The following is a 27,339-nucleotide window of genomic DNA, read 5'->3' on the forward strand; positions in this document are numbered from 1 at the left end:
CCATGGAAACAGTCACATGGTTTTCATTTTAAAGTGGTTATGCCTTTGTGGAAGGTAATTATGTAATTATTTCCTTTGCCTGATTTACTGTTACTGACTCATTACAATATTTTTATGCAGAACATTTTATTTTGGTTGTTGCTACTTGTCAGCATGTTGCTTATGTTTTGTTCTTTTCTGTCTCTTGGCACATTTCCCTTCCAGGATCTGCATGTCTGCTTTTTGATTAACTGTTTTATTTGCCAGATAGTTTATAAGACCTGAGGCACCATTTGTGGATTAAGGGTTGTAGGTAAGGGTTTATTGAGGTATTCCATGCAGCCCTTTTTTACTTATTGTTGGCTGTTTATCATAGGAGATTACTAGGCTATCGACCCAGAGGTCATTTTAAGCCTAGCCATTTCATCACAGTGTAATACCATAGAAATGCTAGTCAATACCAAAGATTACATTTAGTGATGACTGCCCATGTCCAGGAGAGTTGTGGGCACTATCCCCGGTAAGAATTTATGGTGCCCTATCCACTCGACCAAGTTCCTCTTGAACAGTGTCATAGAGGTGCTCTGTTTCACATGAATTTGATAGCCTGTTCCAAAGATGCCACAGTCACTGGGAGATAAATCTGGCATGCCCTATTTAAGTCACAGGCCATATTTAGATACCTGGAATGTGTAGCCCTAGTCCTGTTAGATTTACAGATATGCAGCAAGTTCATTAGTTTTGGGTCTTGAATCATAGGAAGTTACTAGGCTAATGCCCCTAGGGCCCTTACAAGCCTAGCCAAGCTCCTATTCTTGTTTCCACGATAAGCACTTATTGCCCCTGTCCAAGAGAGATGCAGGTGGAACCCCTGGGGTGAATTTACGGTTAACCATCCAGTTGTCCAGATTGCGTTTGAAGAAGGGCAATGAGGTGCTGTGTTTGACATGAAGTAAGAGTCCGTTCCAAAGGTGTGGTAGCCTCTGGGAGACAAATCTGTCCCTCCAGGTTCTATTAATGTCTCATACCAGGTTAAGGTATTTAGAATGAGTAACCCATGTGCCATTTTGCTTATGGATATGCAGCATTTCTAGTAAAGCAGGGTCAGAGATTGCCTTATACTCAAGGCAGAGATCACCTCTGAGTAGTCTGTATGAAACAATAAAATGACAGTGATTTCAGACGATCCACATAGGAAAGATTCTGAAAACCTTGAATTTTCCTTGTGAGGAACATTTGTGGTCTCTTCAATTGCTGCAGGTGCTTGGAAAGGTACATACCAAAAGGGGCATTGCATTCAATTATTGGCCTTATGAGGGAAGAGTATATAGGGAGGTTATAACTTTTTTTCTGGAGGCAATGCCCTTACTTATGAGATAAGCAATATAGAATGCCCTTCTTACCACTGTGGAGACATGGTGATCAAATGTAAGTTTGCTGTCAATCTGTGTGCCCAGGTCTCTCACCCCTGAGTACAAACTTGGAGTGTTGCTATTGATGTGGTAGCTAGCAGGGACATCGCTCTTACTGGAAGGGATGACGATACACTTTTTGCAGTGAGTTTAAGGCCGTGACTTTGGCACCAATCATTTGTTGGCTTAAGACCCTGTTGTAGGATGTTGACATTGTTTGGTGATTCTATGACCGCTCCCAGTTTGCAGTCAACGGCAATCTTTGTCAGCCACAGACCTTTAGTTTTTGCTTGTACTTCTGAGAAATAGATTCAGAACAATAGATGTCCCAGGACTGATCCATTTGGAATGCCGTTGGTTATGGATCTGCTGTTGGAAGTGGATTCCTCTATTTTGACTGTATGAGTTCTATCAGTGAGCCTTTTAGTGACTCACCTAACGATATAAGGGTTGATACATAGCTGGATGAGTTTGTCAATGATGCCTGAATGGTAGATAGTGTCAAAAGCCTTGGCTGAGTCTAGGTAGGCTGTATGCGCAGATTTCCCCTCATCCAGGGCCTTGGTGACTGTCTTGAAGATGTCCACCATGTTTAACAGCTATGATCTCCCTTTGACAAATCCAAACTGAGTAGGGTCAAGTGTTTGGAGATTACCTATATCTTTGTTGATAAGATCCATGGTGTTTTGCTCCATGGCCTTGCAGATGACTTAATAGCCTTATAAGTCTATAGTTTCTGGGATCAGTGGAAGCACCACCTTTGTGCAAGGGAATAACTGTGAACATGTTCCATTCAGTTGGATGAAGCCGGTGCTTCGATTATGATTGAAGGGATTACCCAATGGTGTTGCTAATTCTTATTGGAGCTCATGTAGGATGCAGCCTGGGATGCTATCAGGTCCCACAGATGGTAAGGACATCATGGGGTACGTGTGGCGGGGACAAGTGAGTGAAGTTTTCACAGAACCTGTCCGCTAACAGGTTATCTATGCCCACAGGCTCAGTATATGTGGTATCATTAACTTCCAGTATGACACAAATCTGGGACTTTCCTTTTAGGTTGCAGGTGTAACTAAAAAACACATTATGGTCCTCATTATTTGAGGAAGCTAACATGGGTTCATAGTTTGCTTTGGAGGACTTCACAAGAAGTCTTATTTGCTTGTTTAAGCTGATGAGGGAGTGTTTCCAGTTTAGGGCCCACTCCGTCTTACTCTTAGACAGCAATTTCTTCCTCTTATTATAAAGCCTGCTAATGGCATTTGTCCACCAGGCAGGTTTGCTCTTCCTTGAAGAGCTTGTTTTGGTCCTATCAGGTATGGCTGAGTCAGTGCAGTTATACAGGTGTTTGTATAAAGCTGTGGTGTTGAACTCTGCATAGCTGCCAGTTACATCTGAGGGAAGAGATGCAGTGAAGCTTTTTATATCATCCAGTAAGAGGTTATAATCTGCTTTGGAGAAGTTTAGTCTAGTTGCTGCTAGTGGGGTCAGGTGTGATAATTACTTCAAATGAGACTGATTTGTTGTCAGATATCACCCTGGAAGACCTCACAGTGGATGTGCTGCAGCGGTCCCCTTTATTGGTACGCACCAGATCCAGGATGTTGGTGTCAACCAGCTGGTCCAGGGCATTGGAGTCAATGAAGTCAAGGAACCTTTGGGCAAGTGAGTTTAAGAACAAGTAATTTACACAGTCAATGGGTGGGTAGTTAGTCACCCAAAACCATGGTGTACGAATGTATCTTGATAAACTCAAGTTGATCCAAATAGGCAGAGTGGGTGTCCTGATTCATGGAAGGAGTCTTGTGGCTGGCAATAACTTGAGTACAGTTACCATTTGGCTAGGCTTATATAGGCCCTAGGGCCAATAGCTTACTACCTACCTGTGAATAGGTGTCCTACCATCAGTTAATTGCACCTGAAGTATCTACAGGGAATCCTATTGTTTCACTAGTCTGGAGCTGTATTTATCTTTAATGAATATTGATACACCTCTTCTTCTAGTTTTCATGCCTTCAGTTTGTGGTCTGAATATGTAGAAGGAGGTGTAACATGGTATAGCTGGGGTGGTCTCCACAGCCTTGAATCAGGTCTCAGTGACTGCACAAAGTCTGCATCTTCCAGGATGAGGACTGCTTCCATTCAGTGCAGTTTTATGTTCAAATGCCTAACATTTAGCAGCGTAAGCTTGAGGTTGTTTTTAGGTAGAACTTTTTACTTCTGGAATTTTGTCCTTGTGACACTGCCTATTGAAGAGACCATCTCTGGCAAAGCACCGCGGTCTGTTGATCATGTAATCCCAGGCTGACAGATTTTGGATTCCCTTAGAAAGACACCAGAAATTAAGCCAATTATTGAAGTAAATTATTTTTTGTTTGTATTGAGACATCATCCTAGGTGAAGGTAGAAATGCTGTTTAAGGCTAGAGACATGCCTACCTGAGATGCACAGTCCAAGAGCTCAGTCAAGTCTCTCTTCATATAGTCCAGAGATGTATATCTCAAGTTGTTAACACCAACATGGACTATGACAGAGTCATAACAGTATCTGTTGTTGAGAGAGCTGAGTGCATGTGTGATGTTTGATCTTGGCACATGACAGACAGCTAACTGTGACATTTTCCTTATCCACCCTGTTGAAAGGGACATCTGTGTGTCTCATGATGAGTCACCCATGACTAATATGTTGGGTTTGTGTGTTGCATTATGGGCTGGACAGGTGAGACACTGGTGCATGAGCTATTATGTGTATTGTGTTCTGCAGAGAAAGTATTATGAGTAATGTCCTTGTGTTTCTGTTTTGGAGCTCTCTGGTGTTTAGTTATGCTTATGGTGAGGACCTCACAATATGTAGGTATGTGTGATGTGGGATTTGGTGGAGTAAGAGGTGAGGTGTGTGTGCTGACAAACCTGCTCAGTGTCAGATGTACTGACTGGTGTGTGAGAGAGCATAGATTCAAGATTCTTAATATAGTTGCATCTCTCACATGTTGAGTTTGTGTGAACTAGAAGTAGCCCATGTTGACCAAGCTGGCTGGAGAAACTGTGGGAAATTGTCTGTCCATAGTTTTAGGTAAATTTATATAGTTAGAAAAAAAGGTCACACTTAGGAATTGCTTGTAGGTGGGAGGTGTGTTGGTACCACAGAGACTAGGCTTAGTGTTCCATCTGACAGTAGAGCAGGGCCACAAAAACCCTCTGGAGGACCACAAGCAAAGTGCTAAGAGAAAATTGAACAAGCAAAGCATTTGTGTCTATAACCGTCCGTGGTAACCACTGCTGTGCAGCAGTGCACAATGGTGCACTACATACAAACAAACGCAAACACAGGGCTGAAATACAACAAAAAATAACCCTTTTAACTCAAACTAGCCAATAAGGACACTCTGTCTGAGCTCTAGTTCAATCACCTTGATCACCTCCCACAAGGGTGCAAAAGGGCCTTCTCAAACAAAGATGGTTTAAATTTGATACTCAGAAGTTACAAAACAGATCCAGGAACAGCAAACCTGGATCTGGACTATGCTACAGCCATACTAGTACAGTATACAGTAAAATGTGGCAAAAAAACCCAGTTCAGACAGTAGAATGGAAATACAAATTAAAAATGTAATTTACGAGCAAAAACATGCATTTACAGTTAGTTGGAAGCAATGGATGCCTCGGATCTTTCAGTATCTCGGTGAAGATCTTGTTTTAGTGTTCAAGTGATATGAAACAATCTAGATTTAGCAAGTATGAATCTAGCCTATGCTATAAAATGCAGAAAATCAGTTACAACAGCAAAAACAGTTTAAAGCAGCAGTTTAGTAGAATACTGTTCTCTAAGTGCAATGTAGGCTTAAAAATACTTGCTTTTCAGCAGATTTCAATGTCTGCCTTTAATTTAGTTCTGATTTACTCCAGATGTCTGGCTAAAGTCACAACCTATGAGCAGCTCCTTTAAACTGAGCTCAAAGCCTTGCAAACATGACACTTAAATACAAGCAAAGTTAAATAATTTTAAACAAAGTAACTGAAGGGAAAGCCCAGGACTAAGCTTTATTCCAGCAGTCCCCAACTCAGATGGTCCTTGGCTGTACACATCTGCCACAAGAGTACAGTGGGGCATTCTTAATGCAAGATGACTGGTTATGGTGTTCACATTATACCAAACAGTCTAGTTTCAGCAAGCATGAATCTAACCTATGGTATAAAATGCAGTAGTACTAGAAATTCAAATTACATAAAATCACAGTCACAACAGCAAAACCAGCTTAAATAAAGCAGCAGTTCAGTAGAATACTCCCTCAGGAGTATAGACCAGAAAGTGAAATAACTGGTCTGGAGCCCAAGTGCTTAAACCAGCACAAAGACACTTAGAGTAATAGGCACAATAAGCCTTCACCAGCAATTCCCACCTTAGAAGGGTGTAGGCTACATTCTCCTGCCACAAAAGTCTAGACTACAAACCTTCCTAATGTAAAATAACTGGTTTGGAGCCCAAGTGCTCAAACCAGGCAAAGACACCTAGAATAACGGGTACAATAAGCCTTCACCAGGAATTCCCAGCTTAGAAGGGTGTAAGCTACACTCTCCTGCCACAAGTCTCCCCTAAAAAGTCTGTACGATATGGAGTATATTGACAGGGACTTCAGCCAGTGTGTGTAAGGCACATGCTGGAGCCCTTTGATCTGCTTTGTTAGAAACCTCTGAGGTCTCTCATTGCTGCAGGTGCTTAATACAATACATGCCAAATGGAACGTTATACTCAATCATGGGCCAGATAAGTGCAGAGTATGATGGGGTTATAACTTCAGTTGCTCTCGAGGTGATGCCTTTACTAATCAAGTGTGCTATGTAAAAAGCTTTCCTTTCTTCAGCAGACAATTGGTGGTCAAAGTTAAGGTCACAGTCACTTGTGATCCCTGGTCCCTTACAACTTTATGGGTACTTAGGGTATTGGTGATTTGATAGTGTGAACATTATTTGTGCCATAGGGAATGATGTATTTCTTTGCATTGAGTTTGAGATTGTGACAAATACACCAGCCGTTAGTCGGCATGAGACCCTCCTGGATTATAGTGACATCATTTGGGGTTTCAGTGATTGCACCTAGTTTGCAGTTTTCTCCAACTCGGACAGCCACAACCCCTTAGTTTTGACATGAACTTCTGAGAAGTATATACCCAAACAGTAGGGGCCCTATGGCACTTCACTGGTAACAAGTCTGCTGATTGATGTGGAGTCACCCACATGGATAGTGTGCATCCAGACTGTGACCCAGTTGGCAGCCCATCTCACAATGAAGGGGTTCACATTGAGTTTGCTAAGGTTATCGGTAATGCCCGAATATGGGATTGCGTTGAAAGCCTTTGCCAGGTCGAGGTATGCTGTGTGCACAGATTTGCCCTCATCGTTGGCCTTTGTCACATTTTCAAAGAAGTCCACTAGATTTAACAGGCAGGATCTACCCTTCATTAAGCCGAATTGGGTAGGATTCAGGGTTTGGAGGTCACCCATGTCTCTATTTATGAGGTCCATAATGATACGTTCCTTGCACTTACAAATGAGGCTGGTCAGGCTTATAGGTCTGTAATTCCCCATGTCTGTTGCTAGACCACTTCTGTGGAAGGGAATAACTGTTGGTGTTCTCCATTTTGCAGGAACAAAGCCTCTGGTTTGGCTATGATTGAAAAGGGTAGTGGTGATGCTAGTTCATGTTTTAGTCTGTTTAGAAGACACCCTGGGATGTCTTCTGGTCCCATAGAGGCTGTGTTTTTTTGCATTGGACAAGGCTTTGAGGCATGGCTCTTCAGATATGTAGGATGGAGGGTAAATTGGGAGCAGTTTTTTGTAAGTTAGGAGGGAATAAGCGAGTGAAATTTTTGCCACACCTATCCACTAGCAGGTTTGCTCTCTCTGTGGGGTCAGAGTGTGTGTGATACCTTTGGCCACTAGTTCTGCACATGCTTGGGTCCTACCCTTTAGGTTACGTACTTCGCTGTAAAAGGCCTTGTGGTTAACCTTGGCTGTACTGCTAAGTTTATCTCCAAGGAGCCTTTGACAAGTTGTCTTATTTGCCTGTTGAGGCTGAGGAGGGTGATTTTCCATTGTTGGGGACTTGCCTTTGTTTTCTAGTACATCAATTTTTTTGCATTTATTGTAAAGATTGTTGATGCTGAATGTCCACCATGGCAGCTTGTTTTCACTGGGGGCTTCTGTTTTGTTTTCACGTGGGGCTCTGGCTTTGATTCTTTCCGATACAGCCGAGTTTATACACTTGTGCAAGTGATTGCTCAGGGCTTTAGTGTAAGTTTCAGCATAGTTATAACTTCCAGCTTGGGGTGGAGCTTGGAATGCATTTATACTTTCACCTAGGAAGGCATAGTTTGCCTTGGTGAAGTTTTTTTAGTCTGATTTCACCCTTTGTGAGTTCTGGGGTTAGTGCCAGCTTGAAGGTGACTGATTGATTTGTGGTCACTTTTAACTAATGAGGGTTCGACAGGTGCAGCAGTGCATCTGTTTGACATGTTGGTGAAGACCAAATCCAGAATGTTTGTTCCCCTTGTCGGGGTATGGACAATTTGTTCCAAGGTATTTGAATTAATGAAGTCAAGCAACTTTTGCACTAATGAGATTGGGCTAACATAGGTTTCCCAGCTGATGGTGGGATAATTGAAATCCCCGATAACCAGTGTGTTTGGCTAAAATTTGGATTGTTTCCAGTTTGGCCAAGTAGGTTTTGTGGGGGGGGCATCATGATCCATGGAGGGGGATCTGTAACTGGCTATGACTTGAATGGGGGTCTTACCCACTGTAACCTGGACTTGGAGTAACTCCATAGAGTTGTCCAGTCTAACTAGACGGAAGGTGAATTTATCTCTAATACAGAATGAAATGCTGCCTCCTTTGCTTTTCGCACTTTCATTCATAGCTCTCAACCTTCTATCTCCAAAATGAGGAACACTTGCCTTCATAATGTGGAACAAATGGGCAAAATGTGGAACACATACTAATGGCTTACTAACAACTTCAACTAGGAAGGTCATAGGATGGTTAAAATATGCTGGTTTTACTTCTAAGTAAGATCTTTCAATGAATTAATATAATTAATTTCTATTTACCATGGATCTCACTTAAAAAAAATTCCTAACACTGAATGTGTGACAGACTCTTTCAATGTGAAACTTTGAGGAACTTCGAGGAACATGAGCTTTAAGACCCCAAATGAGGTACATTCCTCGTAATGAGGTACACTTGAGAGGTATGCTTTCATTTTGCAGTCTAAAGGGTGTGGAAGTCATTGTAGCCTTGCAAGGTTGGGGTACTCTCCAAGGCCTTGAACCAGGTTTCTGTGACTGCACAGACATCTACATCTTCTATTGGTAGAAGTGCTTCCACAGAAGGCAGTTTTTGGTTTAAGCTCCTAGTATTTAGCAGCATGACCCCTTACTTTGTTCTGATTGGTTAATTTCATTTCGGTAATGTTGTTTTCGAGACCTTGACTAAAAAAGGCAGTATGAGAGAGGAAGGAGCCTTTGCCAGCAGCCAAAAGTCTAGAGGTGCCAGGTGCAAACTGTCTCTCCCAAAGAAGCGAGGTTTGTTGACCATGGCTTCCTAGGCTGACAGGAACTGGATCTGCTTTGAATGACACCAAAAACTTAGCCACTTATTGAAATCTATCATTTTATGTTTATACTGCGACATCATTGTAGGTGAGGGTAGTATGCTACTCAAGGCTATACCTGCCCTGGGACACATACTCGGAGAGCTCAACCATGTCTCTCTCCACCTAGTCCAGAGTACGTCTCTGGTCATTCACACCAATATGAACTATGACAAAGTCCTAACGGTACTTGTTGCTGAGAGATCCGAGTGCATGTATGATCTAACAAATCCTGGAACCAGACAGGCAGCTGACTGTGACTTTCTCCTTGTCCAGCCTGGTGAGTGGGACATCCTTTTGTCCCACTACTGAGTCTCTAATGACAAGAACATTTGGGTTTTGAGTGCTGCAGCTTACTGGCTTGGTGGGTGAGACACTGGTGTTGTTATGTCTCATGGGTGCTGTGAGGACTGTGTTAGTTGCATCAGTATTGTGTTTAGGAGGTCTCTGGTGGTTCGGTATGTTTTTCGAGAGAACCTCTGTGTATGTGGATTTACATGTTTGATGCATACTATGTGTATGAGTAGTGGCACTATGAGCATATGTAGTGGTGGGTGAGTTGACAACCTTCTCTTCCTTACTGTTTTGAGTGATAGAGCACATGGAGTCTAGATTATTGGTGTAAATACATCTCCCATACTCTGTGCTAGTGTGTGTGATTAGTAGACGGTTGTCCGTCTACATGAGGCAATTGCTGCACTGCCTCAAGAGACCCAAGTCAACAAAGCTGGCAGGAGAAACAAGGGTAATCCGATTGTCCATAACGCTAGGTTGAAGACTGTTGTCATTAGGTGTGGCTATTCAGAATCGATCATGGAGGAACTCAATGGATGGATATTTCTGCATAGATTTTAGTGAACATTTCTTGAATTTAACTGCCCGACTTTGGAGCAGTGCTGAGTGACGTTCAAGCAAGCAGAAACCTGCTCAAATGCAGGGCCTAAATACAAGAAGCTAAACCTTGGAAAAAAATTGAGTTATTATTCTACTGACTTTTGCTTGTAGGCGTAACTCTGTAGACTTGTATTCACATGTGATATTGCTCATCATGAGGTGGGATGGGTGTCCTTCAATCCATTTGGTCTCCAGGTGAGGTGGCTCACTGGTGCTACACACCTCAGAACAGATGCTGGGCTTAACCCCTACCAGGGCTAGATCTTTAAGGTCCATTCAGTCTTTCATGGCTTAACAGGCTTATCCTCATCTTGAGGATGAGATGGGTGGTAGGGAGTAGGCCAGATTGTAGATCACATGGATCAGCCTACCTATCCCCTCTCCAGTATGCAACTTGCTGGCCCACAATAGTTGCATGGCTGGGGAAAAAGATTCATGCTGCCACACTTACTTATTTCTGTTGCTCAAAAGTGTTCATCATCACAAGTGTGCAAAGCTTCTTCCAACAGTTTGTGCCCAGCTATTAATAGACAACACTAATGTGGCAGCAGGCCTAGCTGCCTCCCTTCTCCTAGGATGGATAAACTGGCACTGACTCTTCATGACTAGCCTTTTTCACCACTCCCCTCCACTTCTTTTGCTGCTATTTGAATATAGGTTGCCTAGACTAAATCCAGTAATTCATCCCTCAATGCCACAGGCCCCAAACTATGCCTTTTGTATTTTATGCATGTATTCATTAACTAGCAGTCTTGCATTTTTCTCAGATTGCAGCAAAGTTATAAAAGGATTGGTGGATTTGTGGCAAATTATCTTAGAACCTACCACTGTTCCTTCCTTGATTGTTTGCAATGACTTGGATTCAGTCAATATAATTTCATTAAGCTTTGCACTCATCCAGCAGATCGAGTGGTGCTCCCCTTTGGTATGTATCTGCCCAGGCATCTGATTGCCTGCAGCACTTACTGGGTAGGTGAGGGACCTAGGTCACAAGTGCAATGCAGACTGTCTGTAAGCCTTGTCTCTCTTCTTGGAGTCATACAGACTGCTGAGATGTGATCTCTGCCTTGCATACTCGGTCTCAGCAGACCCTGTCTTGTCACACCTCATGCATAATCACAAGTGCATTAGGGAGTTGGACATCCAGTCGGGAGATAGGAACATGTTTGAGGGATGGATATGTATCATGGAAAATGCCACTTGTTTGTTGCCACCTTCCTCTCCATGTGGGCCAGGACTCTTTTCTTGCACTATTTAAATGTAGTATAGATGAATGGATGGGTGACTGTAAAATCACTGCTAGTTTAGTACCTTTGTCCCACGTGGATAGGAGCATCATGTAAAAGTTTTGCATGTTTCTGGGTTATTCATAGTTAAAATTAAATGTAAAGGCTGAAAACTTCAGAAGATTATATTGTTAACCTTTTAAAGTTCCTCATGGTTAATGGCTTAGTAAGTACATATAAACTTACCTATATAATTAAACTACGGGTCTATATTAGATGAGTGAATGATTGAAATGTCGAGTACAACATGCTCACACTTTGATCGAACGTTCATCTAATTGGAAACTGAAAATGCCAAAAACTGGAGTTTCTAAAAGTTTTAGTTGGCCATGGTAGTTAGTGTAGCTTGTGATGTAAAGACGCTACACTGTCTGGAATGGCTAGGTAAGGGAAGTCTTTACTTGTGTAAGTATTCGTTTTGCGATTACCAGAAAATTGCCCTTTCCCCAATGTAGAGCGATCTCAGAGTTGGTATATATAGTTGGGGGGGGGTGTGGGGGGCAGAAGAGTGTGTTTAGGTTTTAAAGTTGTTGAATGATGTGAGCATGTAGGGGTTTATATGTATTAGTTGTATGTGTTGCATGTTAGTATAGGGAAGGTGTGGAACAAATGAAACTTTTCGAAACTCCAATTTGCGGCATTTTCAGAGTTCGATTAGATGAACGATCAATCAGAGTTTGTCGAGCATGTTGTACTTGACATTTTGATCATTCATTCATCTAATATAGACCCTTAAACTACTTTCCACCCATATTCTACTAAGTTATACCAACTGCCCCTAAACTCATATTGTCATAAAGGGGAGTGCCTCAAACCACATTATGAATTTTCATCAGCTTATATGCATCTCACATTCTTACATCAACTGAATAAGATATTTCATGATTACTGCTTTAATGACCATTTTTGCAAGTTCTGTAAGGACTCCCATTGTGGCAAATTTGTTCCAGGTATGCATTTAAAACCTATTTAAAGAATATCACCACACTAGTTTGGCTGAGGAACTGCAACAAAATTTACTGCTTGCATATTCATATTCTAAGTGCTTTTAAACTTACTCCTATTACGTCTATACTAATTATTATTTATTAATGCAGAAACTACTGATTTAGATTATCATTTTTAGTGCATCTTTCTTTACTAGGTTCTAATCCATATCTTAAGTTATATCTGCATAATTCCATTTTTCCATCCATGTTTGGCATTGTAAACTGCTTCTTGAATTAAATGTTGCAGCATATTTTTACATCTGTAAATATGTATATATAAATTTGTGTTTTAGCATATTCTTGTATCTGTAATATGTTTTGTTTATTTCTTATGTGATCTTATTCACCTGGGCTATGCATACAAATGATCCATTGAGATCAGTGCACTACCCCGGAAAACAAATATAAATAAATAAATGTAATTTCTGCATGCACCTTATGTACCAAAAGTTATGCATATTCCATACTGGGCACTTTCACATGTGGAGATGTGGTACTTCTGGGAGTAGGAGTTTTGTGAATTATATTATTACATTTAAGCCCTGCGTAGTTAAGAAAAGAATAATACTAGAAACGCCATCACATGGACAATAAGTGCCCCTACCCATAAACACCTGTATAAAGGCACTGCTCTTAAGAGTACTTGATAGTACCCACTTTCAAAGTCCAGCAGGGACCATACCTTTCAAATGTACAGATTTTTGCAGAATGTCCAGATTTTGCCTCTTATTTTTGGTCAGTTTTTTTATAAAATTGTGTTTTTTTTTCTGGCAAATTAGTGACAAATCAGTAGAGACATTTGAGTTTCAGACTTTATACCCTTCAGAAAATTCATACTAATACAAAACCTGTTATGCTTTCAATTTTCTTAGTTTGTAAGAACAATATTTTAAAAAACTGTCCATACTTTTGGGCCTCTGTCTCTTTTATTTATGGGTTTGTTCATTTTTGCCCATTTTGCACTAAGTTTAACATTTGGTTACAACCTCTTGTTGCCCAGTTTTTTTTTTTTTTTAAATAAGATCTCAAGCTCTCGTTACTAGGGCTTACACACCACCTTTGCCTCCCTCCTCCATATATATTAACAGCTTTTCTGTTCTGGACCTCAAGATGCAAGCACCACACAGTTTCTCCGGTCTTGACTGGAGGATGGAATATTTAAAAATGCACTAGCTGACAGTTCTAGAATTATAAATGAAGATTTTATACTGGAGGTGTAGTTGCCATACTCTACTGTCTGAAGCAATAAAGACAAACAGACTAATTGGACAGCTACAACTTTTTTTTTTAATCCTGCTTCAAGAAGTTCAATGTAGTAAGTAACGTCTGAGTAGCATCCTAAGCAGGACCCCAAATACCACTTACAGCTGAAATTAACCCTAAGGCGGAAAGAGGTTGGACATCTTGAAGGACACCACTCCTCCAGTGTGGGTCCGCATAACCCAGTGATTGCTGATGTCCACTAAGGTTCTATTGCAACAGGAACAGTCTCATACTTTTTCAGTGACCTAACATTAAACTGGTCAAGGACCTATTAGCCTTCTGCTGACAAAAACCCTTACTTGGCAATGTATATTGTTAGTATGTGTTTTGCTATAAGAAAATGAACCAAACAGCTACTGCCATCAGCCTGAGCTTATGGTCTTTACAGACGTAAAACCAAAATACACAGTACAAATACAAAACAGAATGAATAGTGTGTGTGTGTGTGTGTGTGTGTGTGGGGGGGGGGGGGTTGGACCAGCTGAGAAAGGCTGTGAATGCTTCCCATCACCTGTATGTTAAGAAAATATATTACTTGCAGCTTTTTTGTTTGTTTACTGCAACCGTCAGCAACTCCCATCTCCTTCGCAAACCACTTACTGCACTGCTGACTTTTCTTGAGGCTAAAGTGAGAAAAACGTTTTAAAGCATCTTTATTTTGCTGGTTGTCTGCAGTCCTAGCTTTCAGCCAAGCCTTGCTTATACATTTGTACACTTTTAGTCCAATTTTTATGGTTAGCTTAATAAAGCATTGTGGCTGGACATTTTGTGATTGGGCTTGTCATTCATCTTAATGTTACATCACCTCCTCTTCCCTATTTAAGGAACTTATGTAGTTTACATTAAGCACTATGTAAACTCTCAGTCTAGAAACCTCATAATTGTATGCAGAGTCTTCTGCAAGCATCTACAAGTGAATCTGGTCTATGTAAGAATTAAAGGTTATTGTGTTCAGATTTTTATAAGCTAAGATACGTTTGTCATTCACCAGTTACTTCCAGCATCTCGTAAACAAATCATTCAGGTTATTTAGTTAAGTATTTTAAAAGGATAGCTGTAGGGCAGCCACGGTCATGCAGTGGTTAGTGTTGCCGCCTCACAGCAAAAGGCTCTCTGGTTCAATCCTCGGCTGGGGTGCCTCCTGTGCGGAGTCTGCATGTCCTCCCTGTGGTCGCGTGGGTTTCCTCCATGTGCTTCAGTTTCCTCCCACATCCTAAAGACATGCTGTAGGTGAATTGGACACACTAAATTGGCCCTAGGCATGACTGCGTGCATGTGTGCGCCTTCTGTGGAAGGTTGGGCACCGGGCTGGCAACTCAACACCATAAAACTCCACTGCCAATCATGAGCAGACAGGTGATCCACTGTGGTGACTCCTAACCAGGAATAACCGAAAGAAGAAGAAGAAAAATTTTAAAAGGATAGCTCTCTGCATAATCCTGTTTGGCTATCTAGGTAAATGCCTTTTTTATTGTTAGTTATTTTTAGGTAGGATATCATTACAAAGGTGATTTTTCTACTGGTCTAGGTACAAACTGTAAATCAAAATTTTTATTAGGCAGTATAGAAAGAGCATTGTTTTGTTAATGTATGTTTCCCTTTATTCACACTTACTATGTAAAAAAATAAAAGTTGTAATATTTTGTCTTTGACCTGTATGAGCATGAATGTTTATTCTATTTTATTTAGTAAAACAGAACATGCTTATCAGAAAACCCTGGGTTTGAAAAAGTTGGGATAGTGTTGCAGAGGTATACAACTGAAAAGAAACAGCTTCACCAATAGCAGGCATATCTAAACAGCTCAATAGTGGTGTGGGTGTGGGAGTTGCCAGTAATGTGATAGAATCCTAGGGAGGCACGAAAATGTATTCCACCAAATACCAGTCATGTGCCTACTTGTACATCTGGTACTATCGTAAGTCTGAAAATAATTCCATTGGAACATACTGTGACTATACAGTGTGCAATGCAAAGCCGCCATATTACAAATGCAATGTGTATAACTATAGATATTTGCACACACGAGTCTGTGCATCAAGTAGAGCATTCTAATAGAAGGTCAGGACTAGTATTTCTAGGTCATATAAAGAATGTCTCCTGAAATTACTTTTATAAACACTTGAATTTGCATGTCCACACTTTTTCTATGTAAAATTGGGTATCTGCAATGACATTATTAGAGGAATGCAGTCTCTACTAAGTATTGTATATACCCCTTACAGCACAAAAGATATCCTTAAAATGTAGTGCCATACAGTGTAAATGAGGGAAAATTAATTATTTTGCTGTGTCAGTAACCATAAGGGACACAGCAATGTGTTTGCAAATGCAACACGTGTGTGTGCACAGACATACACATCTTTCAACATAAGTGACTGTATTACAGTGTATAATTCTTGCATATATGTTATGGTACATTATGAATACATATCATGTGAGTCTTGGCAAACTGTCTAGCATTCCCAATTAGTTTGTAGACCCCAGTATAAAGTTTATAGAACAAGTGTTTCATAAGCTTGAGTGTCCTGTGAAATGGCTGTTGTTACTGGATGCAGGTATCTTAACAATGCATGCTACAAAATACAGAAATGCATCTACAGTTTATATCTACATCCTTTTCCTGTATGTTATCCTGGACAAGTACATTTAATTCAGCCAGAGGACTGTGAAAGCATTCACAGTACTTGTTTTGCATAAACTGTATACAAGCCTTCTTTTTGAGATACTCCTGTGGTAAAATGTTTTGCGTTTTGATTCATTTTACTCATTTATTGAAAGTCAGTTTTTCTTATTAAATCATGCAGCTCATATGATTTACTAACAGAAGGGACATGGTTTCAAAACTAGTATTTGAACATCAGGCTGGTTAGCACTACTTCTGCTGTAAGTTTCATTGTACTCCTGCATCTTCTCTACACGGTCACTATTTGTTTTTTCTGTGGGTCATGTTCAGCCAAGACAGACTGGGACCTCTATATGTGAGAACACCCTTGATTGGGTCCAAGTCTTTGTTGAGTATCGTCATTTTTATAGTCATGGCAGATATTATCAGAGAAGACTTTACATTTGCTGTATAGAATGATATACAAATTTGCAAGGTTCAGCTCTACTGCTTCTAGATAAAACTGAAGAATATTGAGGCAGTTGACTCTGATATCAACAAAAAACACTGGTCAATCCAAGTATCGTAAGATCATAGGCTCTGCAGGGCAGGTCAGTGCAAGGACCGTTAATTCTCTGCCAACAGACACCCTTGAACAGTACCTCCTGCCTTCAGGAAGGTGACACAAGGCCTGAGCATTTCTTACTACCTATCCAGTTATCAAAGTTTGCCCAAAAAGTGTTGAGAGTTGCCCAATGTTTAATAAATATGTAGTTTATTCTGGAGATGGGTATACATTTGGAGATGAATCTATCATGATGATAAGCTTGTTTCAGCTACTTTTGAAGGAGGCAATAACTTATTTTTTCTCAACACATCAAATAACCTGAGAGCAATACATAGTAAAAAAGGATTATAGATTCCTGAACCTACTATGGATTTCATTGAAAATTAAAACAATAATGTCAGCGACATAATTTGTGGTCTGTTTGCTGTATTTTTTTCCATGAACCTGATCTTCAAAATCCAGAGAAGTACAAAAGTAGTTGTAAGATGCCATTCATGTTGCACAAAAGTCCTTCTGTCTGAATCAAAAACACAAAATGCCAATTAAAGTTTGATAATGAATAATGTCCAGCTGATGCAAGTTTACCATGATACAAATCGCTCTAACCTTTTCCCCCCTCTTAGCAATAATGAAATCACAAATAAATTCATCTGGCACTTTCATGAATCCACGAATACTCTCATAGTGAGTAATCAAATTATTGCTAATATCCTGGCAGATCGGTTCAGTGCCAACTTCACCCCCCTCTCACCCCCTAAATGGCCCATCTCAATACTGGAAGATTGCCAAATTCTGGTAATAACAGCCACACAGGTAAAAAAACGCACTCTCCAAAGCTAAGTACAGCATCCATGGGACCAGATGACATCCTGGGCTGTGTACTACATGAACTACAATATGAACTGACACCTCACCTAAGTGTCATGTTTAATCATAGCCTCACCTCAGGTTTCATGCCCACTGAGTGGCGCAGAGCTACAGTTATCCCACTCCACAAGGGGGGGATCCACCTTGGATCCCAGAAACTACCGTCCCATCAGTCTGACAAGCCTTATCTGCAAGGCCATGGAGCGTATTATAATGGAACTTATAAACAGACATTGGCAACCTTAAAACACTGGACCCTACCCAGTTTGGGTTCGTGAAGGGCCAATCTTGTCTCCTGAACCTGATTGACTTCTTCAAATCAGTCTCCAGAGCCATGGACAAGGGTAAGGTGGTCCACACAGCCTATCTAGACCTTGCCAAGGCCTTTGACACCATCCTCCACTCTGGAATCAGAGATAAACTTACTAAGCTGGGCATTAATCCCTACGTCACCCAGTGGGTTGCTAACTGGCTTACTGATGGAACCCACACTGTAAAAGTAGCCAACTCCAAATCCAGCTCGTGACAAGTGGAGTACCTCAGGGTTCAGTCCTGGGACCGCTCTTGTTTGGCATCTACTTCTCTGAAGTACAGGCCAACACTAAGGGACTCTGGCTAACAAAGTATGCAGATGACTGCAAACTGGGAACCATTATTGAATCCCCAAATGATGTGGATACTCTACAAAAGGGCCTTTCAGAAACAGATGCTTGGTGCCAGAGCCATGGGCTCAGGCTCAATGCCAAGAAATGTATAGTTATCCCCTTTGGGAATAAACATGTATCCGTGAATTACCATATAGGTGGCAGTATATTAAACACCGAAAGTGTGATAAGAGACTTAGGGACACAGGTGGACAGTGGTCTCACCTTTGATAACCACATCACCACAACAGTCAGGAAATCCTTCTATGTGGCACACCTCATCACTAAGGGCTTTTCATGCAGAAAAAAGGAGGTCATTGTCCCACTGTACTCATCCCTCATTAGACCCATTATAGAATACAACGCCCCGTTTGGTATGTACCTCTCAAGACATCTGCAACAACTGGAAAGGCCGCAGAAATACCTCACTAAAAGAATCACAGGCCTAAAGCAGATGCCCTACGCTGACCGCCTTAAAAAACTCCAGCTATACTCTGTCGCATATAGTCTACTCAGAGGCGATCTCTGCTTAACATACAAGGCCATGTCAAACCCAGAGCTGTTGGACATGCTACAGTTAAAGAAATCCCAATCCCTCAGAGCCACATGCTCCAGGGATCTAAACCTTGTCATCACAATAAACAAAACATGCTGGAGGGGGATAGGTTTCTGACACAGAGACTCCCCAGACTCTGGAATAGATTGCCCATACATGTCAAGCAGAGTGCCTCTTTGGCCCTCTTCAAAAGGAACCTTGATGATTGGATGGGAGAAAGGAAATTCACCCCGGGGATCACATCAGTCGCCCTGCTAGACAGGGGTCCAGGGAAGTAAATAGTGTGGGAAGAAATAGACAGGGAATTGTTAATGCTAGGCTTGTATAGGCCCTAGGGCTGATAGCCTAGTACCAACCTATGAACCAAATGACTGAAGGCAGTGTGCCTTATTATATACTTTACTGTCTTGTCTCTGCAAAACAACCTCCATTTACTTTGTTACAGTTTTCTGAATAAACTAAAGCAGTGCTGTACTTCTTTAAGCAGTGTAAACACATTATCAAGCAACACATTTTCATTTTTACATACTGTGCTATCCCCGGGCATGATGCACTTGTTATTTTAGCCCTGACTGCTGATTAATCATTTTAAAATTATATGTTTATGCAGTACTAAGAAACTATCCTTTTGTCAATCAGCAATTACATTTAACTTTCAATAACTTGCCATTAAGCATACACATCCAACTATCACAATCAGATAATCTTTGCTGTTTATCTTAAAACTGCTTCTTAAACAAAATCACAACTATTTCCACCATAATTTAAGTTCAGGAATTGACTAGCAACTGTCTTATTTTATTTTCACCATTTTACAAATCTTATCAGTTGGACCAGTGGCTTAACACTTTTTATTGCAGCCTGCACATCTAAGGTACTTGTTCAGAGTTAATGCTCTCTTCAAGATCAGTTTTCATGTTTTTCTTATTTTATATGGAATTTTGTTCCTGATATCTAATAATTCTTAGTTCTATATCTTTAAATGTTCTAATCCCCTTTCAGTTCTCTTTTTGATGGCTTATCTTTGACTTTTCTATAAACACTAATGACAGCAACATTTATACCTTTGTTATTTTACATCAGTGCAATAAAAAACATCTCTAGACTAAGGTTAGTCTGTTCCAAATATAAGATTTATCACATTATTTATCCAATTTTTATAGTGAAACAACTCCGTACATTCTGAAAATATATGCTTCTAAGAATGTCTTTTTAAACCATTATATCTCCAACATATGTTTCTTATCTGCAAGAACATTTTTCAAGTCTTAAAAGGATATAACAATATTTGTGCAAACCTGTCCATGCAAAATTATACAGTATTTGAGTCTATTTATAGTATAACCTATTGGTGTTAAGCATTATGGCTTGCCTAATAATTTTATGTTTAAAAAACTGTGCGCATAATGGTCTTTATATTCCTTTCCTAGATGTACCGAAATGCCTTTTGTGATGCCACTATTATCTTGTCCGGCACTATGCCTTTAATGTGCCTCCATATGTGCATATATTGCATGTCTTTAAATATCCTAATCTAAGCTGTGTTGCCTTATAGTATTACTCAAGTCCAGAAGTTCATTCTTAAAGAATTTCTTACTTCCATATGAACCTATGGTACCTGTGAACCTAATTTCATAATCTTTCATATTGGATCTCTTTGTTGGTACATACAAAACTGATCTACCTAAAAAAAAACAGTGGGATCAAAAACATTATGGCCTCTATCTTCTTGTCAATATCCTGAAATGACAATTTCCATAGTCGTATCTCATTTACCTTTTGTGTAATTTCTTCCTCTTCAGCTGACCATCAACTTCCTCCAGCTCTTATCCTCTTTTACTGGTTTTATTGGACCCAACTTAGCCTACTCTTTGATCAACCTGACCCTAGTCCTGGGCCAATGAAGAAATCAAGGATGCTGGTGTAGTGTCTTGCTTCATGCCTGGGAGATTTATTAAATTTCAAGGTTGCAGTCAATTAATTACTTTTAGTTAACTAAAATGATTTTAAAGATCTGTCAATAATAATGTAAAAAACTTGACTTATTTTTAAACAAAAAAAAAAATCAGTAATGATTCAGTGGTCGGATGTCCAAACTAGCCAGATGTACACTGTCTTCCAGCAACTCATTAAGTTGCGCTACTGTCCGGCACTGTTTAACAATGTAAGACAGGACCCAGTGGTGATGGTACCCAGAGTGGCAAGTAATCTCCCACCCCATCCTGTCGTCATGGTTTTCCCTTCCCCTTTTATGTGCACGCCCACCAGTGTTGATTTATCTATATTTCCCTCAAAACCGTCGTCGTCCTGTTTTTTCTAATGTCTTCTTCACCATTGTGTTACCTTCCTTCATCGTGTTACCACACACCATCTCAGCCTTGTCTGCCTTCTCCTGCTACCTAACTGAACCCTCTTAACATTACTTAGCTAAGTCATCTTCTCTTTATAGATGTTAAACAGGTGCCTTTCTCACCAAAAAAAAAAAAAAAAAAAAAAAAAAAATTACTTGACCTTCCAAAGTGCCATCATGCTCATTCCTTAGCTGTTCATCTTTTGGTCTACCCTCTGCTTACTTTCCGTTTTCATTTCTTTCCTGGTTCCCATTTCCAGACTTTAATCTGGTCCAAAAATTGATAAAAACACCTCACACAAGCCCATGTAGGGATTCCATGTCACTTATCTTTTCTGATTGTGAAGTGAGTGGTGGGAGACGAACAGCAGTGTCAATGTCCTTGTGCAACTGATAACTGGCACTCCTTATAGTATAGCAAAGAGCCAGGCTGTCTTGCTCCATGTGTATCATCCTCAACTGACATTGATTGTGAACTTAAGCAAAATGGCATTGTGCAGCAGTTCATGCTTTCTACCCTCGTGTACCAATATTAGGCTTGATTTACTTCTCCTTGTAATGGGTTATAATGCCAGTTATGCCTGTGGATGACGGATTTGACCCCAAAGGTGGTATCCTGATGGGTCACTGTTGGATCTCTCATTCTTACATTCTGCCAGTGTGTAACCACAAACTGTTGTGCGCTTCCCTGATACCTTCTTTCTCACTGTGCTCAACCTATAAATGAAAGTTTTTTTTTTCTTTCAAGACCAGTAGCTGCATGTTTCTCTGTAGCTCAAATTGTAAATGAAGAGCTTTTCACATTGCATGTGTAGAAGGTTGACTATTCAAGCCCCAAAAGGGGTTGGATATTTAGCACATCATTGTGCAGTATGGTGCTTGCTTCTTAACTTTGCTTCATCATACAGGTACAGTGGTCAGAGTCTGCTGATGGAATGCATACTTATGGTCATTTGACATATTGGTATTTTCTATACCTCGGCTATTGTGTGCTCACATATTTTTTAAATATATCTTCAGTTATTTAACATATACATCTTGTTTCATGCCCCATTGTCTTCCACATCCCTGTCTGTCACCACCTACCTCCTCGGTCTTGTCTGTTATGTTTGATGTTCTTTATGTTCCACTGTTGCAGTCATCACAATTGTGTTATCCTGCTAGGGGTAGCCCTCAGTCGGCCCGAATACCAGAGGCTTAGTATTTCTGCGTCTGTTGCTGTCACTTCAGGACTGATGTCAGGTCATCAGTGGTATAAAAACAGGCAGCCGACACCATTAAATCAGCCTTTCTTGCCGAGGAGCCCGAAGCAGATGCAGTTCACACTAGTGCCGGTCGGCCGCTACCGGAGTTTTTGTTTCCAAAATTGTAGTTGAAGATCCTTTTTTCTTACTCTAACCGATGTCAGAAAAAGTTAACAATTCTCTCACCTGTGGAAAGCAAATACCACACTGAGATTTCAATTCTTAGTGCATCACCTTTTAGGCCCAGACCATGACGTACCTTGCTGCCAGTTTTGTGCTTTGTTCAATGCCCAAACTATTAATTGTTGAGCCCTTATTGCAGCAAAATACTTTTGTTTTCGATCTCCATATTCCAAAATGGCTTCGGTAAGCCATCCAACTACTGATCTTCCAAAAAAATTACGGATAATGACAGACACAGACCACATAGGTCCAAAATTGCCAATGAAGCTTCCATTAAGCTAGTTGCCAGTTCGCCGGTACTCAGTGAGGTGCTTTCACAGCCCCTGATGCTCACTTACATAGATTTGCAGTCCACTAACGAGACCCATTCGGAGTCTGGTATGCCGTGAGACTCTTCTTTGACTATGGAACCTGCGGATGTGTCTACCTTGGATGGGTCCGGAGCCGCTGAGCAGGCACCAGCTTCTGAGGAAGTTCTTTTCACTACCGATATTTGACACAAACCGATGACTTATTTCGCATCTTCAGTTCTTTCTAAAACTACCGAGTTTCTAAGGCCAAGAGTATGAGCTACGCCTAAAAAACCGATGACCATAACTCAAGCGCCTGCTTCCTTGCCACAATCACAGATGCTTAAAATGGCAGAAAATCTTATCATGCTGATTAGGGGAAGCCAGCCTTCTCCTGCTAAAAGAGAGAGAGACTTGTCCCCAGCAGCTTTATCTGACCAAGAGTCCGACTCTGAGGTTTCTGATTATGAAGACATGCCCTTATCTGCCTATGAGGATTCCGATGCAGAGGAATCCATTATTTCTGCCTCCCCTCCAGAGGATTTTTCTTTTGGTGAAACCTTACATACTTTGAGAGAGCATTTCCATTGGGAATCACAGGATTAGCCTCCATCCAAAAAGAGACTCAAGGATATTTTTAGAATTACCACAGCACAGACCCTTAGCTATCCCTCCTGTTCTGGATGTTGTGGATGATGTCTTTATGGAATCCAGTCCAACTCCTGATACTTTACCCCCTGCTCCCAGAAAACCTGACCGGTACTACAGAGTCCCTGACACTCACAAATTTCTCTTCAAAAATCCTACTGTTGACCCAGAGGTCATCTCCCAAGGACTTAAAGGAATAAACGCAACTACAGCTAAGAATCCCACCCGCTCGAACAGGGATTTGCGAGCTTTAGACAGATGGGGTAAAAAAAGTATACACCTCTGCAACTCTTGCAATTAGAGCATTAAATTGTCAGTTCCACATGCTGAAATACCAGCAACATACTGTGGAACTTATTACACAAAAAATAGCTACCTTCCCTGATTGTGCAGAAAATAAAGAATTACAGGAACTTATGCATTCTGCAAGCCAGGTCAGTAAGCATACCCTGCAATGTGGGTTTGATTCCCTAGAAGCATCTTGCAGGGCAGCGGTCACAGATTCTGTACATAGGCATGCCTGGCTTAAGGAGCAGGCCTTGCCAGACCATGTCAAATCAAAATTATTGGACACACCTCTGAACAAGGAGAATCTATTTGGCACCAAAGCAGAAGAGGTTTTAAAAAAGATGAAAGAAAAGGCTAAGTCTATGCAGACAGTCAAAGATTTGCAAGTGCAGCCTCCAAGTTTCAGTAGACATTGCCCTTCAAAACATTAATCCTTTCCAGCCCCCTCAAGGCCACCTCAAACTAGACCCAGGGGAAACAGACCTCCCAGACTACAGTCTCATGGTATGCAGAGATTTAAGCAATGGAATACCTCCACCTCTAAAACAGGGGGTGCTAAGCCACCCCCTATGGAAAGAATTCACAATGACTTCTCAAGTCCTCCCCTCACCTCTGCCCAATTGCTCGTGCCTCTAGAAGGAAAACATGCCCACTGTGCAAAAAACTGGACCTCTATCACCAACAATCAATGGGTCCTCAACATAGTATCCCAGGGGTACAAATTTTATTTCCACATGCTGCCAACCCCAAAAGGGTTCCCACACCTTCCTCCAAACTAGTGGGCAGAGGCACAAACCAAGTCCAGTCCCTGCTCTCTATAAGGCCAATTCAGCCTGTTCCTGCAGAACAAATAGGCGAAGGTTTTTATTCCAGACTTTTCCTGGTAGCCAGAAAAGAGGGCACTTGGCACCCAGTCTTAGATCTATCCATTTTAACCACCTTCCTGGTGGTACCAAAATTCAAAATGTTTAACCTACAACAGCTTCTCCCTATGCTGTCCAAAGATGCCTGGTTAGCCACCCTAGACCTAAAGGAGGCCTGCCAGTCAGGGACTCCTGCATGAAATATCTACATTTCAGGGCAGGATCTATGCATTATCAGTTATCTGCACTTCCTTTCACTTATCCACTGCTCCCAGAGTTTTCACAAAATGCCTGGATCCAGCCATTGCCTATTGCAGACAGAGAAATATTCAAATTTACCCCTACTTGGACGATTGCCTGATTCATTCAGACAGTCAGAAAAAGCTGTTGCAGCATCTGACATTTATAAAGGACCTGTAACCTCCCTGGGGTACACTATCAATGAAAAGAAATCCAAACTAGTCCCCAGTCATAAAATTGTATTCCTGGGAGCAAGCTTGAATACAGCATCCCAGATGGCATTCCTTACTCCAGAAAAACAAGCCTATCTGACAGACTACTTCTCTGAAATAGCTACCAAAACCCAGTTATGTGCAAGGAAAATCCTGCAAGGTCTAAGGTTCATGGCCTCCTGCATTCTAATTCCATATGCCAGACTGCATATGAGAAAACAACAGTGGTACTTAAAAAGTCTTTGGTGCAAACATTCTCAAGATCTGGAAACTAACATACCTATCATACTTTGTCTGAGGAAAGAGTTCCTTTGGTGGGCAGCAGCATACAACCACAAAAAGGGGCTTCCCTTTACACAACCCCACACTGCCCAGATCCTAACCACAGATGCATCAGACTATACTGGGGTGCAAATCTGGACGGCAGGTGCATTCAGGGCCACTGGAGCATAAACAAATTCATCTGCACATCAACCAAAAAAACATGCTAGCTGTTCAGCATGCTCTGACAGCGTTAAGATCCCTACTCTCTCCAGGGTCTCTACTAATCAAAACTGACAACATCACAGTTACGTGGTATATCCACAGGCAGGGGGGTAACGGCTAGCCATGACCCTGTGGAACACAGCCTCAGCCATGCATATTCACCTGCAAGCTGAATTCCTGCCAGGCAACTAAAACTCTCTGGCAGACAACTTAAGCATAAATCTCCTAGACCCTCATGAGTGGCAATTAAACCACAACACCGTCAGCCTTGTGACCCAGAAATGGGGTACCCCGAAGGTGGACCTATTTGCCTCCCCCTACAACCACCAGCTCAGCAAATTCTGCACCAGGGAACCTCACAACAAGGCCTGGAAAGTGGATGCCATATCCTTCCAGTGAACAAACCTCTCAATCTATGCATTTCCCCCTCTAACAGTATTACTCAAGATAAGGGAAGAAAGACCAAGGGCAATCCTGATTGCCCCAGACTGGCCACGCCAACACTGGTACCCATTACTGCGCAGTCTGTCACTGTTGCCTCCATGGCACCTCCCCCAGATCCCAAATCTCCTGACCCAGCAGGAGGGACAGTTCTTGCATCCACAATTGCAGACCCTGAACCTTGCAGCCTGGCTTATTCCATGACTTCTCCTCCAGTGGCCAGCCTAAGTAAGCAAGTACAGGATGTCCTACGTAAAGCCAGATGACCCCAGTACAAGAAAATCCTATGCTGACAAGTGGAAAAGGTATTGCTCCTGGATCCACACTAAAGGAGCCAATCCAGCACAGCCCTCCTTACCTCTCAACTTAGATTACCTAGCAGATCTAGTCCACAGAGGCCTGTCCTCCTCCTCTTCCATTAAGATCCATGCCTCTGCCATCTCTGCTCATTACAGCACTGCACCACCTTTCTTCTCTCACCCTGTCATCAAACAGTTCCTGAGAGGGGCCAACAACTTAAGGCCACCAAGGAGAGCCCCTACCCCTGCTTGGGACCTTAACTTTGTGTTGGAAAAACTCACGCTGCCCCCTCCCCCCCCCCCCTTTGAGCCTGTAGCATCAGCAGAGTTAAAATTCCTCTCTTGGAAGACAGCCTTGCATCTGCCCATCACTTCAGCTAGAAGAGTGTCTGAGCTGCAAGCACTTATGGCTGTGGAACCCTTCATTATTTTTCATGCTGACAGGGTCTCCCTCAGGACTAACCCAGCTTTCATGCCTAAAGTGGTGTCCAGTGTGGCTCTCATCCAGTCTGTGCATTTGCCCACCTTTTTCCCTAATCCTTAAGATAAGGGGGAAAGGATCCTGCACTCTTCAGATGTGCATAGACTGCTCAGATTCTACCTTGATACAACTAAGCCCTTTAGGAAATCTGACCCGTTACTAGTCAGCTTTGCACCAGGGGCAGAGGGCAAGGCCATATCAAAACAAACCATCTCCAAATGGGTAGCACACTATCCATTTCTGTTGCAAACACCATGGGAAACCACCCCCTCAGGGGGTCAGAACACATTCCACTAGGGCAACTTCCACCTCTATAGCCTTTCTCAGAGGAGTCTCTACCAGGGACATTCTGAAACTGCAACTTGGATTTCTGTTCATACCTTCACTGAGCATTACCACCTGCCTATCTTTTCCAAATCCAGGGCAGGCTTTGCAACTGCAGTCCTGCAGGGCTTACTAGCCAGCTCCAGCTCTACTTGACTGCCTCCACCCATTCTTCAACTTTGAGAATCAACCTAATTGTGATTACTGCAACAGTGAAACACGACGAACATAGTACAGTTGTGTACACTTATCATAAATGTAGATGTTCGAGTGTATTCACT

Source organism: Protopterus annectens, chromosome 15.part0 (assembly GCF_019279795.1).
Source record: "Protopterus annectens isolate FY-2018-M chromosome 15.part0, PAN1.0, whole genome shotgun sequence".
Lineage (NCBI taxonomy): Eukaryota > Metazoa > Chordata > Ceratodontiformes > Protopteridae > Protopterus > Protopterus annectens.